Source organism: Phocoena phocoena, chromosome 9, assembly GCF_963924675.1.
Source record: "Phocoena phocoena chromosome 9, mPhoPho1.1, whole genome shotgun sequence".
Taxonomy (NCBI): domain Eukaryota; kingdom Metazoa; phylum Chordata; class Mammalia; order Artiodactyla; family Phocoenidae; genus Phocoena; species Phocoena phocoena.
This window is the reverse complement of record NC_089227.1, coordinates 50,178,049-50,197,503: the sequence shown is the minus strand read 5'-3', so window position 1 is coordinate 50,197,503 and position 19,455 is coordinate 50,178,049. Positions and strand designations below refer to the sequence as shown.

General features: G+C 41.4%; 1 pseudogene; it reads right to left on the bottom strand.

Annotated features, from left to right (window-relative positions):
- Positions 1 to 3,095: 3,095 nt before the first annotated feature.
- LOC136128584 (protein lifeguard 2-like) lies at positions 3,096 to 18,608 on the bottom strand (annotated as a pseudogene).
- Positions 18,609 to 19,455: the final 847 nt, after the last annotated feature.

Sequence of the window (19,455 nt, the reverse complement as noted above, 5' to 3'; positions counted from 1 at the left end):
TCTGCAGAAGACCTAATGAAGAAGGTGAAAAGACAAGCTACAGACTGGGAGGAAATATTTGCAAACCACATATCTAGAATATATAAAGAACTCTCAAAACTAAACAAAAGACAGACAATCCAATATAAAATGGACAAAAGACATGAAGAAACATTTCACCAAAGAGGATGTATGGCAAACAAATAAGCACATGAAAAGTTGTTTAACATCACTATCCATTAGGAAATACAAATTTAAATCACAGCAAGACACTACACGCCTATCGGGATGGCTAAAATGATTAGTAGCATCAACACCAAATGCTGCCGAAGTTGCAGAGAAGCTGGGTCATTCATACACTGCCTGTGGGAATGTAAAGTGATACAGCCACCCTGGAAGATAGTTGAGTAGTTTCTTTAAAAACTAAGCATATACTAACCATATGACCGAGCATTTGCACTCCTAGACATTTATCACAGAGAAGTGAAAATTTAGGTCCACAAAAACCTGCACACAATTGTTCATAGCAGCTTTATGCCAAAAACTGGAATCTACCAAAATGTCCTGTAGTAAGGGAATGATTAACTGTGATATATCCATGCAATGGAATACTACTCAGCAATAAAAGGGAGTGAACTAGTGACACAAATTCCAACAACTTGGATGGATCTCAAGGGCATTATGCCGAGTGAAAAAAATCCAATCTCAAAATGTCACGTACTGTATGATTTCATCCATTTAACATTTTTTAAATGACAATAATAGTGATGGAAACAAATTGGTGGTTATCAGGTGTTAGGGATGTTGGGGGGAAGAGAGGTGTATGTGTGTGGCTATAAAGGGGTAGAAAAAGGGACATTTTTGTGGTGATGCAACTGTCTGTATCTTGGTTACAATGGGGGTTACATGAATTTACATGTGATAAAATGACAGAAATATACATACATATTGTACCCAATGTCAGTATCCTGGTTTTGATATTGTACATTATGTAAGAGATAACCATTGGGGGGAACTGGGTAAAGAGTACACATGGCCTCTCTGAATTATCTTTGCAACGTCCTGTGAATCTATAATTCAAAACAAAATTTTAAAAAATGAAATGATAGGAGGCTAAATTTGGTGTGTGTCGTATGTTTGCTGACCCTTGCTTTACAGCAACAATCAGATAAATGTTATCTTAGTGCATTACAAGCTATCAATAGTGCTACGACTTGGAAACCATTGATGACATCTTCAGCAGTTGATTGATCTGTTTCAAGGAATTTGATTAAGCAAAAGATACTGAAACTGCCAACATTCGTCTTGATAGTAATGTCAAACATATGCCACAGCATTCTGGCCATTGATATTCTTTGAACCTATGAGTGCAAAGTGGCATACTGATTTTTAAAAGGCCATGGCTAACTGCTTACTAGCCTTTAACATGAGTAGTTTCACTAGGGTCCACTTGTGTATAGATAGATTTGCTCAGCAAACCATGCCTAAAGCTGGATGAGGGAATACCCATTTGGGATAAGAAAAATGTAACTTATAGGCCCAGGATTTGTGAGCATTATAGAAAGTATAACCTAAATTTTTCTATGGATTCTTTTTCTTTAAGTTTCGATTGCCCCATTATGGACATCTTGGATTGATTTACAGATGTGCTACCAATCACTGGATTTGGGACCACTCCTGACAGATTTTCAAATCGTGGACTCTCTTCTCAAAAGGTGAATTTCTGTCACTGAGAACAAAGTAATCTACTCATTTGATAGACTGACCGTAAAAGGTATGTCTTTCTCAGAGTCCTTACTAAATGCAGAAATCAAAAGGTTGTCATAGAAGCAGTAGAATTTCTTTTAATCAAGTCAGCACTGCTATATGATGGCACATACAATAGACTCACAGTGGGCTGTGTGTGGTTGGGAGCATGGCTGAGACAAGAGAAATGCCTAATGTGGTGTGGGGATGGCAGAAACTTCAATGGAGAAACAAATTGGCCAGTGTGTCCCTATTATATGCAGGAAGGTTGTCTTGATGCCAAAAGAATATGCAAAATCTCAAGCTTCCCAGCTGAATTTGCTTTCTTGTATGGAATTAATTCACCATGACTTTGGCAGGTGTATGTACAGATGGTGATGTTTTTTAAGATACCCTGACCCAGGAGCTTTAGAGGGTCCTCCTAGATTTTTTGCTGGGTGGCTGAAAAGTCCCTTTCTCTTCCACTTGCTCACATTTCAGAGGTTATGCCCATCTTCAAGATTTTACTGGTAGTAATAAGAGATCATAAACACAATAAAGAAACTCCACTAAAATAGTGGAGATATGGCTAATCTGAAATATGTAATCAAAAAGTCAGGTAGATGTATGTGACTATATTGTTTGTACTTAAGTCCATATGTCTTACTTGAGAGCTGTATGTTCAGTTAAATTTTGAAATAAAGCTCTATGATAAATACTAGAGAGACCAGAAGAGTTCATCTAATTTCCCCATCCTCCCCCCTGCACAATTCATCCATGCTGGAAATGGCCCCTTCTTATATTCCTGCCAGACACTGAAGTGGTTCAGACCCAAAAGGCTCCCCTTGGAGCACACAGATAGTTTGAGATAGAAACAGAGATCTCTCAAGATAGAATTTACTTCTCCAGTCTGACTCTGGAATCCAAGAGAAAGGCAGAATTCTTTATAGTTTCTCTTACTCTTAAAAAAAGTCAGATGCCAAAATATTCCCACCAAATGTCCAAACCAAGAGAAGAGGATGGAGTAAATATGGGTTTCGGTAATCAATTTTATTCATGTAGAGGGATGTTGCTTACAGCTTTAAATAGTGCCTGGAAAACTTCCACAAACTAATGAGCATCTTACAAATGTTTGTAAGTATGTAGTTATGTAGCTCACCTTTTGAATTTATAAAAATCAGAAACGTCCGCCAGAAAGTTTTGCAATGTGACAGTGGAACTAAAAATATATAACAGCTACAGCTAACATTTACTGAATGCTCACTGTCATTTGACAAAAAAATTAAGTAAGTATTTTAAAATAGAAGGGCTTATGGTGTGGTAACCTCTGTATGTCTTCACAGACATCCCTCCTTCCCTCTTTTCAGCACGAGCCAGCCTTGGCCGTATGACTACCGTCCCAGTCCAATCAGTTGCAAAATAAAAAGGAAAAGGTTGATTATGTCCATGTAGATGTTCAGGGCAGCAAAAACATACTCTTCAGGGTCCAGGTCAGAATGATGATGGCGCCCTCCCACCATCAGCTGTACATCCATCACCAAGTACTTAAAGAAAAGAAAGAAGAATTAGCTACTTAAATTGTACATTTCTATCAAGTAAGTATCCTAAAATTATCTGGAAAAATTATTTCCCATCAGTAAATATATCACAGAGAGTAAATTTGTGGCTATAGATATTATTCTTACAGCCTCAATCATTCATGATGTCCCCAAGTTTATGCTTTATCTATTAAAGCAAGTGTTTCATTCTCCTGAAGCCAGTGGGACCAAATGTGTGAGCCTTACTTTCCTTTCCTTCCAAGTCCAGAAAGCTCTGTGCCTTTAGCCAATGATGTAGACCAGGTGGGCAGATTGGACACAGAGAAAAACTACAAAATGCCCTGTGTTTGTGATTTTCCCACACGTTCTCACTGAAAAAAAGAATGAAAATAAAGATGGCTCCCCAACATTTAGATTCACCCACAGCAATAATTCTGAACTTTCCTTTGGGTGATAGCATTTTTCAAAACTTGACATTGGAGATGGCTTTGTGACGATGTCAGTATTTCAAAATAGAATGAGAAGGGGCTTCCCTGGTGGCGCAGTGGTTGAGAGTCCGCCTGCCGATGCAGGGGACACGGGTTCGTGCCCCAGTCCGGGAGGATCCCACATGCCGCGGAGCGGCTGGGCCTGTGAGTCATGGCCGCTGAGCCTGCGCGTCAGGAGCCTGTGCTCCACAGCAGGAGAGGCCACAGCAGTGAGAGGCCCGCATACGACAAAAAAAAAAAAAAAAAAAAAAAAAATAGAATGAGAAGACTCATATATGGTTAAATAAACCCCAATTAAATGTTTTAGCTCAGCTGCGGTAGGTAAAATTATGAGCTTCTAAAGCATCAAGAAAAAAAGTCAGAGAGCCCTCTCACCCTTGTGTTTGTTGCAAAGTGAGCAGATGTGGGCAGCACAAGTGCATTAGAAGGAGGAAAAGAAAACAAGCTGCTCCTCAGGTCTTTATATCCAACCTGTAGACTAAGAGTCTAGTGCTGTGAGGCAGAGCCGCATCAGACAGGTCAACCCTGGCATTACAAAGAATTCTTGGGGTTTTAAAGATTCTTTAAAATAATCCATTTTAGAACAACATCCACTACAGGGAAACCTGTCCCAAGTAATTCAGGCATCAGCTCTCCCTGTGTCCTGGTTCCCACTCAGCCTTCTAAGAATGAGGAGGAAGGGAGGAAAGAAACAGGAGGAAAAGAATGGGGCACCTTCTGGGTAGCCTCGTATCAGTTCATGATAGATGTCATCTCATGTAATATGGGAATGACCCAGTTGAGGCAGGTGAGGTTAACAGAGCCTCCAAGAAGGGAAGATCACACTGTAGCAGGTGGCAGAGAAGAGAGTCAAACCCAAGTCTGGGGGTTGCCAAAGCGGCTGCTTCACCTGGACCACTAAGTCCCTTCCCACTTATCCTCCCTCTCCCTATGTCTGATTCCAGTAACTCTGTGGCAGAAAAAGCTAGAATGACCAACCATTCCAGTTTGCCCAGGACTTTTGTGTGTCTTCAGAAACCCCTCAGTCCCAGGGAAATGAGGACAGTTGGTCATCCTTTAAAAAAGGCCTCCAGCAGCTGAGCTTCCAGCCTTGCTCTTAGCCTCCATCTGTCACCCTGGAGTCCTTCTGTGGAAAAGTGCTTTTCTTTCTTCCTCCCCTCCAAGAACCTGTGACTTTATCTTATTTCTTCTTACAAGAGAGATAATGACTCCTAATCATTTCATGTATTGGCGGTTAGGAGTGCACCTCTCAGGTGAGGTTATATGTTTGAAGGCAGACAGGAAAGTGGGAGAGTAAGGTGAGATGGGATCCAGCTGTCTTCCCCCCAACCCCAGGGGAAGAGGACTCAGGACACCATGCAAGAGACAGACAGCCCACAGGGAAGCCCTGGTCAGGATTAGAAGCCCCAGGAGCAACTGAGGGTTCAATAAGCAATTATCACAAGGTTGTAGGATGCAAAGTTACTATACAACGGTCAATTACTTTCCTATATGCAGCAATGTATAAGTGAAATTGGAAATTAAAAACACAATACCATTTACATTAGCATCCAAAAAACTTATAAGTCTAACAAAATATGTACAAGAACTATATGAGGAAAACTATAAATCTCTGATGAATGAGATCAAGGAAGAACTAAATAAATGGAGAGACATTCCATGTTCGTGGATAGGAAGACTCAATATTTCCAAAATATCAGTTCTTCCCAACTTGATCTATAGATTCAACACAATCCCAATCAAAATCCCAGCAAGTTATTTTGTGGATATTGACAAACCATATGGAGAGACAAAAGACCCAGAATAGCCAATACAATATTGAAGGAAAAGAACAAAGTTGGAGGACTGATGCTACCAGACGACAAGATTTACTATAAAGCTACAGTAATCAAGATGATAGTGTGGTATTGGTGAAAAGACTAAACAAATAGATCAACAGGACAGAATAAAGAGCAAAGGCAATACAACAGAGTAAACATAGTGTCTTCAACAAATGGTGCTGAAACAACTGGACATCCACATGCCAAAAAAATGAATCTAGACACAGATCTTACACCTTTCACAAAATAACTCATAATGAATCATAGACTTAAATGTAAAACATAAAACTCCTAGAAGATAACATAGGAGAAAACCTAGATGACCTTGGGTATGGTGATGATTTTTTTAGATATGACACCAAAAGTATGATCCATGAAAGAAATAGTGGATAAACTAGACTTCATTAAAATTAAAAATGTCTGCTCTGTGAAAGACAATGTGAAGATAATGATAATACAAGCCACAGACTGGGAGAAAATATTTACAAAAGAAATATCTGATAAAGGACAGTTCTCCTAAATATACAAAGAACTCTTAAAACTCAACAATAAGAAAACAAACAACTTGATTACAAAATGGGCCCAAGAACTTAACAGACACTTCACCAAAGAAGATATACAAATGGCAAGTAAGCATATGAAAAGATGCTCTACATCATATATCATCAGGGAAATGCAAATTAAAATTACAATAAGGGCTTCCCTGGTGGCACAGTGGTTGAGAGTCCGCCTGCCGATGCAGGGGACACGAGTTCGTGCCCCAGTCCAGGAAGATCCCACATGCCACGGAGCGGCTGGGCCCGTGAGCCGTGGCCACTGAGCCTGTGCGTCCGGAGCCTGTGCTCCTCAACGTGAGAGGCCACAACGGTGAGAGGCCCGCGCACCACAAAAAAAAAAAAAAAAAATTACAATAAGATACCACTATACACCTATTAGAATGGCCAAATTCTGGAACACTGACAATACCAAATGCTGGTGAGGACATGGAGTAACAGGAACTCTCATACACTGCTAGTGAGAATACACAGTATTACAACCACTTTGGAATACAGTCTTACAAAACTAAACATACTCTTACTGTATGATCCAGTGAACATGCTCCTTGGTATCTACCCAAAAACCTGCACAAGGATGTTTATAGCAGATTTAGTCATAGTTGCCAAAACTTGAGAGCAAACAAGATTCACCTCAGTAGGTGAATGAATAAATTAACTGTGGTACATCAAGATGGTGGAATATTATTCAACACTAAAAAGAAATGACCTACCAAGCCATGAAAAGACATGGAGGAATCTTAAGTGCAAAGACTAAGTAAAAGAAGCCAATTTGAAAAGGCTTAATATTGTATGATTCCTACTCTATGACATTCTGGAAAAGGCAAAACTTGGAAACAGTAAGAAAATTAGTGGTTGCCAGGGGTTGGGGATGGAGAGGGATCAACTGGTAGAACAAAGAGGATTTTTTGAGCAGTGAAAATATTCTGTATGATATTACAATGATGGATACATATCATTATACATTTGTCCAAACCCATAGAATGTACAACACCAAGAGTGAGCCTTAATGTAGACTACGGACTTTGGGTGATTATGATATGTCAATGTAGGTTCATGAATTGTAATAAATGTACCACTTTGGTGGGGGATATTGATAATGGGGAAGGCCATGCATGTGTGGAGGCTGGAGTATATGGGAAATCTCTGTACTCTTCTTTTGGTTTTACTAAGAACCTAAAACTGCTCTAAAAAGAATTGTCTTTATAAAAAATAAAAAGGAGGAGGAGGAGGACAAGAAGACAGAGGAAGGAGCAAGTGACCTGGGGAGCTTTCCAGTAAATTACTGACTCCACTTGACTCCAGGCCTAGCAGAGGGCTTAGGGCCCCATCAATGCACATACCATACTCTTTGTCAAAGAAAGGGAGAAATGCACTTATGAGTGAGAAGATCACAGTACCAAGTCCAGCATACAATAGATGCAACCACTGCAAAAAGAAAGGAAACAACTGTATATTAAGAGTAAGACTTGGAACAACTCAGGGGATCACTTAGGTCACTGCTGTTAGATAAGATATTAAGAAAGTCAAAGATGTGGAGAGAATCTTTTCTTGAACATAGTCAACAGCATCCACTCAATTCCATTCAGCAAGCCCCATCCACATAGTTCTTCAAGAGAATGTGCCCTCCCCTCAGCTCAGAGAACATAGTGACCCTCACACAGCCTTGCTAGAGCTGATTGACAAGAGGTGGATGATAACACTCCAATAGCAGTGAATCTCTTGACCGACCAAGAGCCTCTTACCTGTGACCAGGATCAAACAGATGCTCTAGGCCAGTTAGAAATCAATTCTCAGGATAGAGGAATCCAGGCAGCAGTTCTATCATTAGCTAGTGCTGGAGATATTACTACAGAGATAGCCAATCACCTCAGTTTAAGAAAGGGAGGTGGGGTTTCCTTTTCCGTGAATTCTGGCTCTTCTTCCCACCTAGGAGCTCCATGAGAGTCTCTGAGTCTTTGCCTTGACCTAGTCTGAGGGGTATGTGTTCCTTGCAACCGGAACAGCCCTGATCAGAATATATGACAAATTGGCCTAAATGCCAAAGGGTTTGGCTGTAGAAGAGCAAAAGGAAGTGGTGTATAACATCTGAGAAGCATAATGGCGTTCACTCTTTAGGAGGAGAAAGCTAGTCCTAGAGGCATGGGGAGCACTCTGCTAACCAGGGAAGGTTCTTGGGGAGAGAAATCTGGAGTCAGTGACACAGAGAGGGAGGCACAGTGTTTCCGGACTGAGTTAGGTGTAAGAAAACAGCTGACAACTGGAGTCTGAAGGATTCAAAATTGCCAGAGTCCAGCAAGGTTGGACATGCTTAGAACAAGGGTCTGTCAGTCGTTCACCCCAAGATCCTCTCAGGGGAAGGCAGCTGTCGCCTAGGGTCGCAGCTCAGTCTTCATGCCCAGACCTCCTGTCAGTGGTCCCCTACCACAACTGGTGCAGCAGGTGGTCTCACAGACCTCCAGCTACGGGGAGGGGCATGTAACTGACCAGGGTCCGGTGGCTGTGTGGTGCAACCCACTGTAGTTTGCTCCTGGGTCACGCTTCACCATCTCAGGTGGGGGCAGCAGGACCTTCCTGGGAGACCCCAGACTGCTGTAATGGTCCACATTAGCTCCAGGAGCCCCTGATGGCACCACATCCAGAGTGCTCCCACCTTCCTTCCCTCTCCTGAACCTGGGGTCACATATGCTGTCGTGGTCTGACAGCTTTTCCAGCCTTCGTTGCCGCCACACTTTTCTCCCACAGACATTTCTCCTATCACAGTCCTTGCAAGTTTCACCCATCTGGTGTCTGCTTCTCAGAGGATCCAGACCAACAACACAACCAGCACTTCACCCTATTTTCTAACAATTCTCTGAGGTTTACAAAGGAGATCCCACTTACATATGATCGTATTAAGATTAAGAGAATTCCATAGATAATAAGTACGAAGAGTAAAACAAACAGCATTCCATTTAGCAAGGTGAAATCGCACTGAGGAAACAACACAAAACCAATTAAATTATCATCCATAAGCAATTTCAAGGTGTTTAGAGATGCATCGTGTACCCGCTAGACAGAAACTGGCCCATTTGCTAATCATTTCCCCTGGCTAATCCCAAGAACCATGGAAATCCATTAGCCCCTAAGCACTGAAAAATGCTACATAAAAAGTGTTGTATTTCTTCAGGAGGGAGAAAAGGGTAGGATATGGATGAAATAACAGGAGCCACAAATTGATAATTTTTTTTTTTTTTTTTAAAGAACAGATTTATTTATTTATTTATTTATTTTTGCTGTGTTGGGTCTTCGTTTCTGTGCAAGGGCTTTCTCCAGTGTGGCAAGCGGGGGCCACTCTTCATCGCGGTGCGTGGGCCTCTCACTATCGCGGCCTCTCTTGTTGAGGAGCACAGGCTCCAGATGCACAGGCTCAGTAGTCGTGGCTCACGGGCCCAGTTGCTCCGCGACATGTGGGATCCTCCCAGACCAGGGTTCGAACCCATGTCCCCTGCATTAGCAGGCAGATTCCCAACCACTGCGCCACCAGGGAAGCCCATTGATAATTTTTGAAACTAGGTAATGGGCACATGGGAGTTTATTAAACTAGTCTATCTTTGTATCTATATAAAATTTTCCCTAATAAAAAATGTACTAAATAAGCAGGATGTAAATTTGTAAGTATAGTATGATCATAATCATTCATATTTTTAAAAGCATATGCATAGACTATATTAATGGAATTAAATAGACAAAGATGTTAACTGGGTACCTTTTTCACATTTATATGTATATATTTCAATAAAAATACACATACTAAGCTTTCAAAAATTACTATTAATTATTCTTTTGTAATCTTAAAATTTATTAATATGCTTTTTGGTTTTGCTTCTATAAGTCAGTAACCAAGTCAGCCTAGGGAAGATTAGAATTTTTTTAAAGAAAGAGGAATATTCATCTTCTGGACTGAAAAAAGAATGGATTAGGAAGCAAAAGAATCCAAGGTATTTTCTTGCAAGAGTGTTTTCCTAATTCCTCTATTTTTCCTATTTCACTCCCTACCCTTACCACACCAAGAGAATAATCTACCAGGTCACCGAGTCTGGTTCTCAGGCAGGAAGCATCAGCAACGCCTGGGAAATGTAAATTATCGGCCCCCATGCCAGACATTGTGAAGCAGCAACTCCAGGAGGAGTGAATTCTGTGTTTCACACGCTCTCCGGGTGACTCTGATGCCTGCTAAGAAAGTTTGTCTAGAGCTGTGCTTTCAATACACTTGGCCACTGAGCACTGGAAATAGAGTTAGTTCAAACTGAGATTGCTGCAAGTATAAAATACACACTGGGTTTGAATTTCGAAATAAAGAATGTAAGGTATCTCATTAATATTTTTGCTATACTGATTACATGTCGAAATGATAACACTTCACCTATACTGGGTTAAATGAAATATATTATTAAAACTAATTTTACCTGTCTCCTTTTACTTTTTAAACATGGTTACTAGGAAAGCCAGAAGCCTGAAGGCAAGGACTCCATGGAGGTGAGGCCCACAGAAAGCCGAGAGCCCGAGGGAAGAGGGAGCAGAATGGGTCAGGAGGGGCAAAGAAACATATTCACACACTCCCTTATGACAGACATCTGCTTCAATAATACGTACTTTTGTTTGAAGAGCAAATAAAGTGAGTGATATGGTCACTAGAGCGGTTCCTGCCGTTGCCCATAACACTTCCTCGGCATTATAGAAACTAAAACCAGAGACTGTGATTATTGTTCACATAACGTTCAAAGAAAAGCACACACACACACACAAATGTGTATCAAAGACTTAGACTGACACGGTTCCTAGCAGCAGACCTTGAAGTATTGTCTAGAAACAAAAATCACAGTAAATCAGAAGCCTGAATCCCAAGGCCAAAATCCAGAAGAGATGGTTTGAGGTTTGTGCATTCTGGCAGGGTCTAGTGAGCTATTGGGAATATGTATGATCCCAGCGCACAAAGCTACAGGCTATGAATATGGGAAATAAATAACGGAAACAAACATTTCCTTATCGTTCTCCCCAAGACTGACAGAAAAAATTATTTCATGTGTAAATATTTCTTAGAACACAATAGTAACTTTCAACATATTCAGTGACTTAAATATGTATTAATTAGGAATGTGGAAACCAAGGTAAAAGCTTTATCTGTAGACCATATTGTCATTAATCAAATAGGGCCATCCACAAAGAATCTTAACATTTTATCAGAGCAGGATATGCTATTTCTACTGACGCTCCACCAAAGTTTTCCGTACTGACCTTTCCCATAGTGCTTGGATGAGAATAAAATACTTCAAACCTCAGACGTGGAATGAGGATTGAGACCTCAGTACCAGGAGATGAGCTGGAGGACACACCTACAAAGCATAGAGCTGCACTGGTAGGTGCTAATCCAGGGCTCTGAAGAGGGCTGCACTGGGGCTGCATTGGGTCTGTATGGGGGCTCTATGGGGGCTGGAGGGTTCCCATGGTCCAAATGGAGCCAGGGATGGGGCAGTGAGAGAGAGAGGGAGGGGATGAGAGCCAGAAGGCAGTCAAGCTGGAGGATGAGACCAAAAAGGCTATGAGGATGTGCCCAGGCCCACAGTCAGGCTCCAGGACAGCCAGCAGGCCAGTGAGAACTACAGTCAGCAGCGGCTGCAGGGCCTGAGGACATTCCCCAGCTGGTAGGATGCTCCATCAGAGACAGATCCAGAGACTAGCTGGTCCATGGCAAGAGCCAGGAAAGAACCTTCTAGTCTCTGGGAGTAAATGTGAGGACACATCCTATCCTCAGTGCTAGGACTGCCTGGGAGGCTTTGAACTTCGTCAGCTGGCTAATGACGTCCAGGATTGGAGACTGGAAAAGAACCGGAGTCCCGGGAGTCCCGGATTGCCTCTCTGGATCTCCCAAACCCAGTGGGTAAGCCTGATTCTCTACTTTGTTCAACGGACCAAAGTAAGCTGTCTTTATTGACCTTACAGGTTTTTTTTTAAGTGCACCTATTCGACGTACACATGATATTTTAACAATGTGCTTGCTTTCAACCTTCCCTTTTATAATATTTCTTCTCTTAGGCTGTTACCAGCTTAGAAATAAAATAAATAGCAAAACCTTGGCAATGAGAGCTTCCTTTGAGATCAATAACTTTGATCTCTTCTTTTTTTTTTTTTTTTTTTTTGTTTGTTTGTTTTGTGGTACGCGGGTCTCTCACTGCTGTGGCCTCTCCTGCTGCGGAGCAACAGGCTCCGGACGCGCAGGCTCAGCGGCCATGGCCCACAGGCACAGCCGCTCCGCAGCATGTGGGATCTTCCTGGACCGGGGCACGAACCCATGACCCCTGCATTGGCAGGCGGACTCTCAACCACTGCGCCACCAGGGAAGCCCTGATCTCTTCTTGAAATAAACATTAGAACTATTGAAAAAGTGAAAAGAAAACATCCAAAAATTTCTGGAAAAATACCTCTCCCCGTCCCATCGTCTCTTCCCCAGGATTCCCAGTGTCTTTCTATGTCTGGCTTTTAACTCCCACCCCTTCTGAGTGTGGTCTCTGCTGTTAAGTGCAGGAACTGGGAGACTCTACTTGCTCACCTGGACAATGAGCAGTGTATCCACACCAACTAAGAAAGGCCCCTCAATGCTCCGTCAGCTGAAGAAATGCCCAAATGTGGGTATCAAAGAGACAGTCTTCTCCAGCGTCATGAGGAAACTGTTCTTCCCCGACACATAATTCACACTGGACGCTGTGTGGTACCCACAGAGAACCTCATCCTTGGCCGTGTGTCCTTGCTCACGTTGACCACCAGGAGGCGCAGATCCAAATCTAGGCTCATCACACTCAAATGCGTGGAACTATGCATTTTGCGCACGAATCTCACCTCTGGCTTTATTTTCCTTCCATCAGATTTCCCCACCAATTTATCTTATCTTCTTATATTTTGCATATATTTATTTATTTATTTTTGCAGTACGCGGGCCTCTCACTGTTGTGGCCTCTCACGTTGCGGAGCACAGGCTCCGGACGCGCAGGCTCAGCGGCCATGGCTCACGGGCCCAGCCGCTCCTCGGCATGTGGGATCTTCCCGGACTGGGGCACAAACCCGTGTCCCCTGCATCGGTAGGTGGACTCTCAACCACTGCGCCACCAGGGAAGGCCTATTTTGCATATTTTATAAGCTATCTCAACTCTGATATGGAACCAGGTGAGGAACAAGTGAATTGGTAAGTAAATCTTCACAGGGAAGGGTGGTCAGCAGTTCATGGGAGCAATCGCAAAGAATCTGACTTTCTTTCCAGAACACTAAATCATACTGCGATTCTGTTCTGGGTTTTCCTAAGAGGAGCAAATACTACTGTCAGTGAGTTTCAGAGAGTCCACTGCTTCCAGGAGGCAAGAGGTTTGGCCTGACTGGTATAAACATTAATAAACAGAAACCTCAATTGCAATAGAGTCAGGACACATTGAAATAGAAATAAAATAAATTTTACAAAAATAAGGAAAATTACATTTCTTGCACACAATTTGTGAACTCACTCTCCACAGCAAAATGTGTTTTTTGTCTCTGACAGAGGACAGTCAGGTTAACTGTTCCTGAAATGTAGCCCAGACTCCGGAGTGGGCCTCTCAGAAGCAAGTTTGCTGGCACAGAGGAGTAGCCCAGGGTCCCCAAATTCTCTAGTTTGTTAAAAGGGTGTGGATTCCAGGTCATAAGTAAGTTTATGACTTCAAAATTCATCCAAGAGAATGTCTCACAAATAATTTCTATCTGTATTATTCCACAGAAATATTTTCCACAATAAATGGAATGAATTTAATAATGTGATGAAAATATATTTCAGAGATGAACGACAACGGATGCTAATGAGGTTTGCTTACAAATAATCCCAGAAGAATGTAATTTGCAGGCACCTGGCAGTGGAGCTTCCCACAGCAAGCAAGTATAATAAATACAACAAAAAATGCTGGCCTGGGGATAATTTAAAACCATGTGTTATTTGCTTATATCATATGATATGTCATATGATATATTATAGGTAGATAGATATAGAGATGTATTATCTGATAATAAGTATTATAAAGTAAACAAAAATGTAGATTATTACCTTTACCTCTTTTTTTTTTTTGCTTTTAAAATTAACTTTTCTCATTGCCATCCATACACAGCTTGTGGGTTCTTTTTTCAAATTTTTTATTTTGAAATACTTGTAGATTCACAGGAAACTGCAAGGGAACAGAGGTTCTGTGTAACCTTTGCTCAGTTTCCCCCCCTATTACATATTTAAAGTAGAATACCCAAACCAGTAATGTAACATTGGTACAGCATGTATATACGTAATGCTATGTCATAGACCTATGATGCAAATCTATGTGCAGATCCATATAACCAGCACCACAATCAAGATGTGGAACTATCTCATCATTAAGATATCCTACCATCCCATTATGGTAACACACACACACACACACACACACACACACACACACACACAAACCCCTAACTCCCAGCAACCACTAATTTGCTTATTTTCCATCTTTATAATTTTGTCATTTCAAGAATGTTATACCTTGGGACTTCCCTGGTGGTGCAGTGGTTAAGAATCCACCTGCCAATGCAAGGGACATGGGTTCAAGCCCCGGTCCAGGAAGATCCCACATGCTGAGGAGCAACTAAGCCCGTGCGCCACAACTACTGAGCCTGTGCTCTACAGCCCGCGAGACACAGTTACTGAGCCCGCATGCCACAACTACTGAAACCTACGCGCCTAGAGCCCGTGCTCTGCAACAAGAGAAACCACCGCAATGAGAAGCCCACGCACCACAATGATGAGTAGCCCCAACTCGCCGCAACTACAGAAAGCCCACGTGTAGCAACAAAGACCCAACACAGCCAAAAATTAATTAATTAATTTTAAAAAAGAATGTTATACCTTTACCTAATTTTTAATAAGGACATCAATCAATAGCTAGTGGAAAAAACTTTTAATTTAATCCAATAATACTTACAAGAGTGCGTAGGTGAACCAGGGATTCTTGACCACCCAAACTCTTAAAGCCTTCCTGGTTAAAAAAATAATAGTTTTACACAATAAGTAGCTTATTTTGCTAACTAGTGTAATATTTAAGTAGAAGTTAAACAATCTCATGAGAAGAAAGGGGGGAAACCCTAAATGATTGACAATGACAGATGGGAAAGGAAACAGTAAAACATAAAGCTGTATCTTGCTTCTTAAAATAGATTCACAAAAAAGCACAGTCTTAAGTTGTAAGTGAAATTTGGATAAATGCAAATGTCCTAGTGAAGTTTTAATTTTAAAAAATACTGAGATTGATATGTACACAAAGCAAAAGTAATCAAATTCTCATATGTTTGTTTGTAAACATAGATTTTCAAAGGATGGGTTTAAGCCGTGATGGATCATAGTCCCTGAAATAATTTCTGCATTTAACAGAGCTCCAGCCTCCAAGGCCTCCATAGTCTCACCTTTCTTCCTTTACCCAATTTTATCTGTGGAAATAGCTTGGGGAAAATAAAAAAGAAAATAGTGCCCAAAATAAGGGAAAATTCTTAGCTTAGGAAGTTAAACTCCAGAAATCTACCAACACCTTCGTCTAGAAGTTGCCTCAGAAAAACAAAGCGACAGAAATATTATATCCTATGAATGATTAAGGAAAAATAGATAATCTTTTAATGATAAAAATTAAATTGAGCTATTCAGTGAGAATTAATATGGGCAGCTTAATACTTAATTTACATCAGTAATAAAGACTTACCAGAAAAGAAACAGGCTGATGATTGCCCCAGTGATCAGCAGCTGAACTGACAGGAGGAAGAACACTTTTATGATGAAAGCTGAGGAGACAGAAACCTTATTTTTATGACACAATATTCAAAAGTAAAAATATAAATGTAATTACCTATTTTTGACACTTAATGAAAGAAAATTTTCCTCTGATTTTTTTGATGATAGGAAAGGGAGTGCTAATTTAGAGTTGGCCAATAGAGTGACAACAATACAGCTTTGCAGAACTCTCGGAAAAGACTCAGTCCAGACTGTTAGAGGCATTTTATTGAAGATCTGAGGGTTTATCCATGAAAGCCCCCAAATTTTAAAGACCAAACTCAGGGATTTAATTCCTTATTATGGACACCCCATCCTCCTTAGGACCAAAAGTGACCTGAAAGTCTCAGAATGTTGCAAACCCATCATTAGGGATTCAGCAGCACCCCTGCATAGATGGAGCCCAGTGATGCCCTAAGAACTACCGGGGGAGAGGGCGTTTACCCCTCTGCAGAGGGACTTGGGCTGCAGGGAGTTTGCAGAGCTTCTCCACCACTTTTCTCTCTATCCTCCCTGCCTTTAGCAACTCCCTTCCCTCCTGCTTGTGCAGAAACTTGATAACCTGACGAATTGTTAAGTATGACCAAGGAGTTCCAAGCCAATGGCGTGCCAAAGCAGAGTGCAGGGCGTGTTGGCATCTCTGTTTGCTTACTTCCAGCTGACTACACAGGTTTTCCTGGAGCCCTCGGAATATGACACCAGTGATGACCATTTACTTTTTTGTGGCCTTATCCCAGTTTTAAAAGAAAAAAAAAGAAAGAATGCTGCTTAAAGTTGACTTATAGGATTGTCAACTGTGTCCTTCTGCTGGGCAGTTTCTGTGCATTTGAAGTGTAACAACAAAGAAATAGGACTGAGCTATCTTAATCAAAATACCAGAACATATGTGTGCTGCCTACATTAAAATATCCACTTACTTAACATTAAATTCACATCTAGTATGTATCAAGGACTGTGAGGGAATAGATGTTAAATGTGGTCCAGCCACATAAGACCACACATATAGATCAACTAAGAAGAATTGAGAGCCCTAAAACAGTCCCTTACATTTGTGGTCAATCCTACAAATATGGTCAATTGATTTCTCACAAACATACTAGAACAATTCAATGGAGAAAGATGAGTCTTTTCAACAAATTTTGCTGGGACAATTGGACATACACGTATAAAATGATGAATTTGGGCCCCTTTCTCGTATCATACATACACAAAAGTTAACTAGTTAAACATGGATCATAGACATAAACCTAAGAAATATAATTCTTGGAAGAAAGCATAGGTGTAAATCTTTGTGAGCATGGATTAGGCAATGATTTTTTTAGATATGATACCTAAAACACAAGCAAAGAAAAAAAACAAATAAATTGATTTCATCAAAAGTAAAAGCTTTGTGCTTCAAATGACACCTTCAGAAAGTAAAAGAAAACCCACAAACTGGCAGAAAATATTTGCATATCATGTATCTGAAAAGGGATCTAATACATAAAGAACACTTACAATCCAATTACAAGAAGACAAATAAGAATTTAAATTGAGCAAAACCTGTGGAGTGCCCTCCCACATTGACGCTGGGCTTGACCACATGACGTGTTGGCCAGTGAGACATTAGCCCTGGCTTGATTAATAGAGACTTGATAAATGCTTACACACTGGGGCTTGTCCATCTGGTCTACCTCTTCTTGGGGCCCAGCCCCATGTGATGAGAAGCTCAAGCCACAAGAAGAAAGCCAACAACCAACACAAACTGCCATCCATGTCAGGGAGTCATAATGGCCATTGCAGCCTCAGCTGCCAACTAAGAGCTCCAGAAGGCCTCTTTCCAGCCACAAGGTAGAGGGTGAGGGCCACAGGGAGAGAGCAATGAGATCCAAAGCTCACAGTCCACCTTCAAGTCGTCCAGGTCCTAAGAAGGCATAAAGGTGGCAGAGTGTTCACCGGGGACCTAAGCATTTGCCTTGAATTGCCTACCTTCCAACTTCATATTTCATGAAAGAAAAAAAATTCTCATTTATTTAAGCCACAGTTTTCCGGACTTCTGTTACAGCTGAATGTATTTCCTATACAGAATTAATATGTAGGGCTCTGAATTAGTATTGTGTAAAACTTAAGCCAATATCATGGTATCATCTTGTATGTAGGCAAGAACATTCTACGTTCAATGACTAATTCACGTTTCCTAAGAAAACCACAAGTTATTCACCATAATATGTGTTTCATGAATTTATGAATGCCCTGGAAAACTTGGGGACCATCTGTTATTGCAGCCCTATGTCATGTTTCATGGTAAAGCATGACTGGGAAAAAACTAAAAGCAAAATTAAATCCTACAATCCACCCTGTGTAAACATTTTAAGAGAACTTTTCTCTTCCGAAAAGGTCATTTCTTTATTCTCACCTCTGCGGATAGCTGCCTCTGAGAATGGGCCAGATAAAGGATTGCTGTCCTCTGTGGTGGTCTCTGCTGAAATTTCTACCACATAGGTATCCCCTCACTCACCAGCTTTGGAGCGTGGATTCCCATGAGTTTGTTGTGGCCCATGAGTTGAAGATGAAGTTCCGTAGGACCGAGCAGACTTGCTCTGGGTAGTGTCATCTACTGCCTTCCGAACCAGGTGCTGATGATCTCCAGAACTAAAGTCTATTGGTTCGCTGACCTCCAAGTCCATTTTCCTAGAAAGGGAAAATTGTTATTCAGGTCCTTATGATCATACCACTACAACCTTAGCATCTTCATAACATTAGATGATTTTTTTTCTTAATTTCAACTCCTTGGTTCAGTACTTCCCAAGTCAGTGCTCAACACATATTTGTTGAATGAATGATGAACAAATACTTTTTTTTTTTTTTTTTTTTTTTTTTCAGTACGTGGACCTCTCACTATTGTGGCCTCTCCCATTGCGGAGCACAGGCTCCGGACGCGCAGGCTCAGTGGCCATGGCTCACGGGCCCAGCCGCTCCGCGGCATGTGGGATCTTCCCAGACCGGGGCACGAACCCGCGTCCCATGCACCGGCAGGCAGACTCTCAACCACTGCACCACCAGGGAAGCCCACAAATACATTTAATATGAGGCCTACAGAGTAAAATAACTTGCATCCTATTATGAAATTAATGTTTATGAATTCATTCTGCAAGGAGTTAATAAACTCCCTCTTGTGTGGAGCTGCCCTTGTCACCTTTGCCCTCAAAGAGCTTACATTCTGGGAGAGAAGATAATCAAATAAGCAATAATATAAAAGGCAATATAAGCAGGGCCAGAAGCAATGGAGGATGTTATGAGAGCAAAAAAGTCTGGGAGAAGATGCAGGGAGTAGAAAAGGTTGTCCAAACCTTCCAGAGAAAGTGAGGTTTAAGCCAAGGCTGGAAGATGAAGAGGAGTTAGTCAGGTGAAGAGGTAGGGAAAGGTTTTCTCAGGCAGAGGAATCAGCCTGGACCAGGACTGGAGGAAGCAGAGAGGGCAGGCTCCAGAAACTGAAAGAAGTTCATGTGGCTGGAGTAGGGAGTTCAAAGGGGA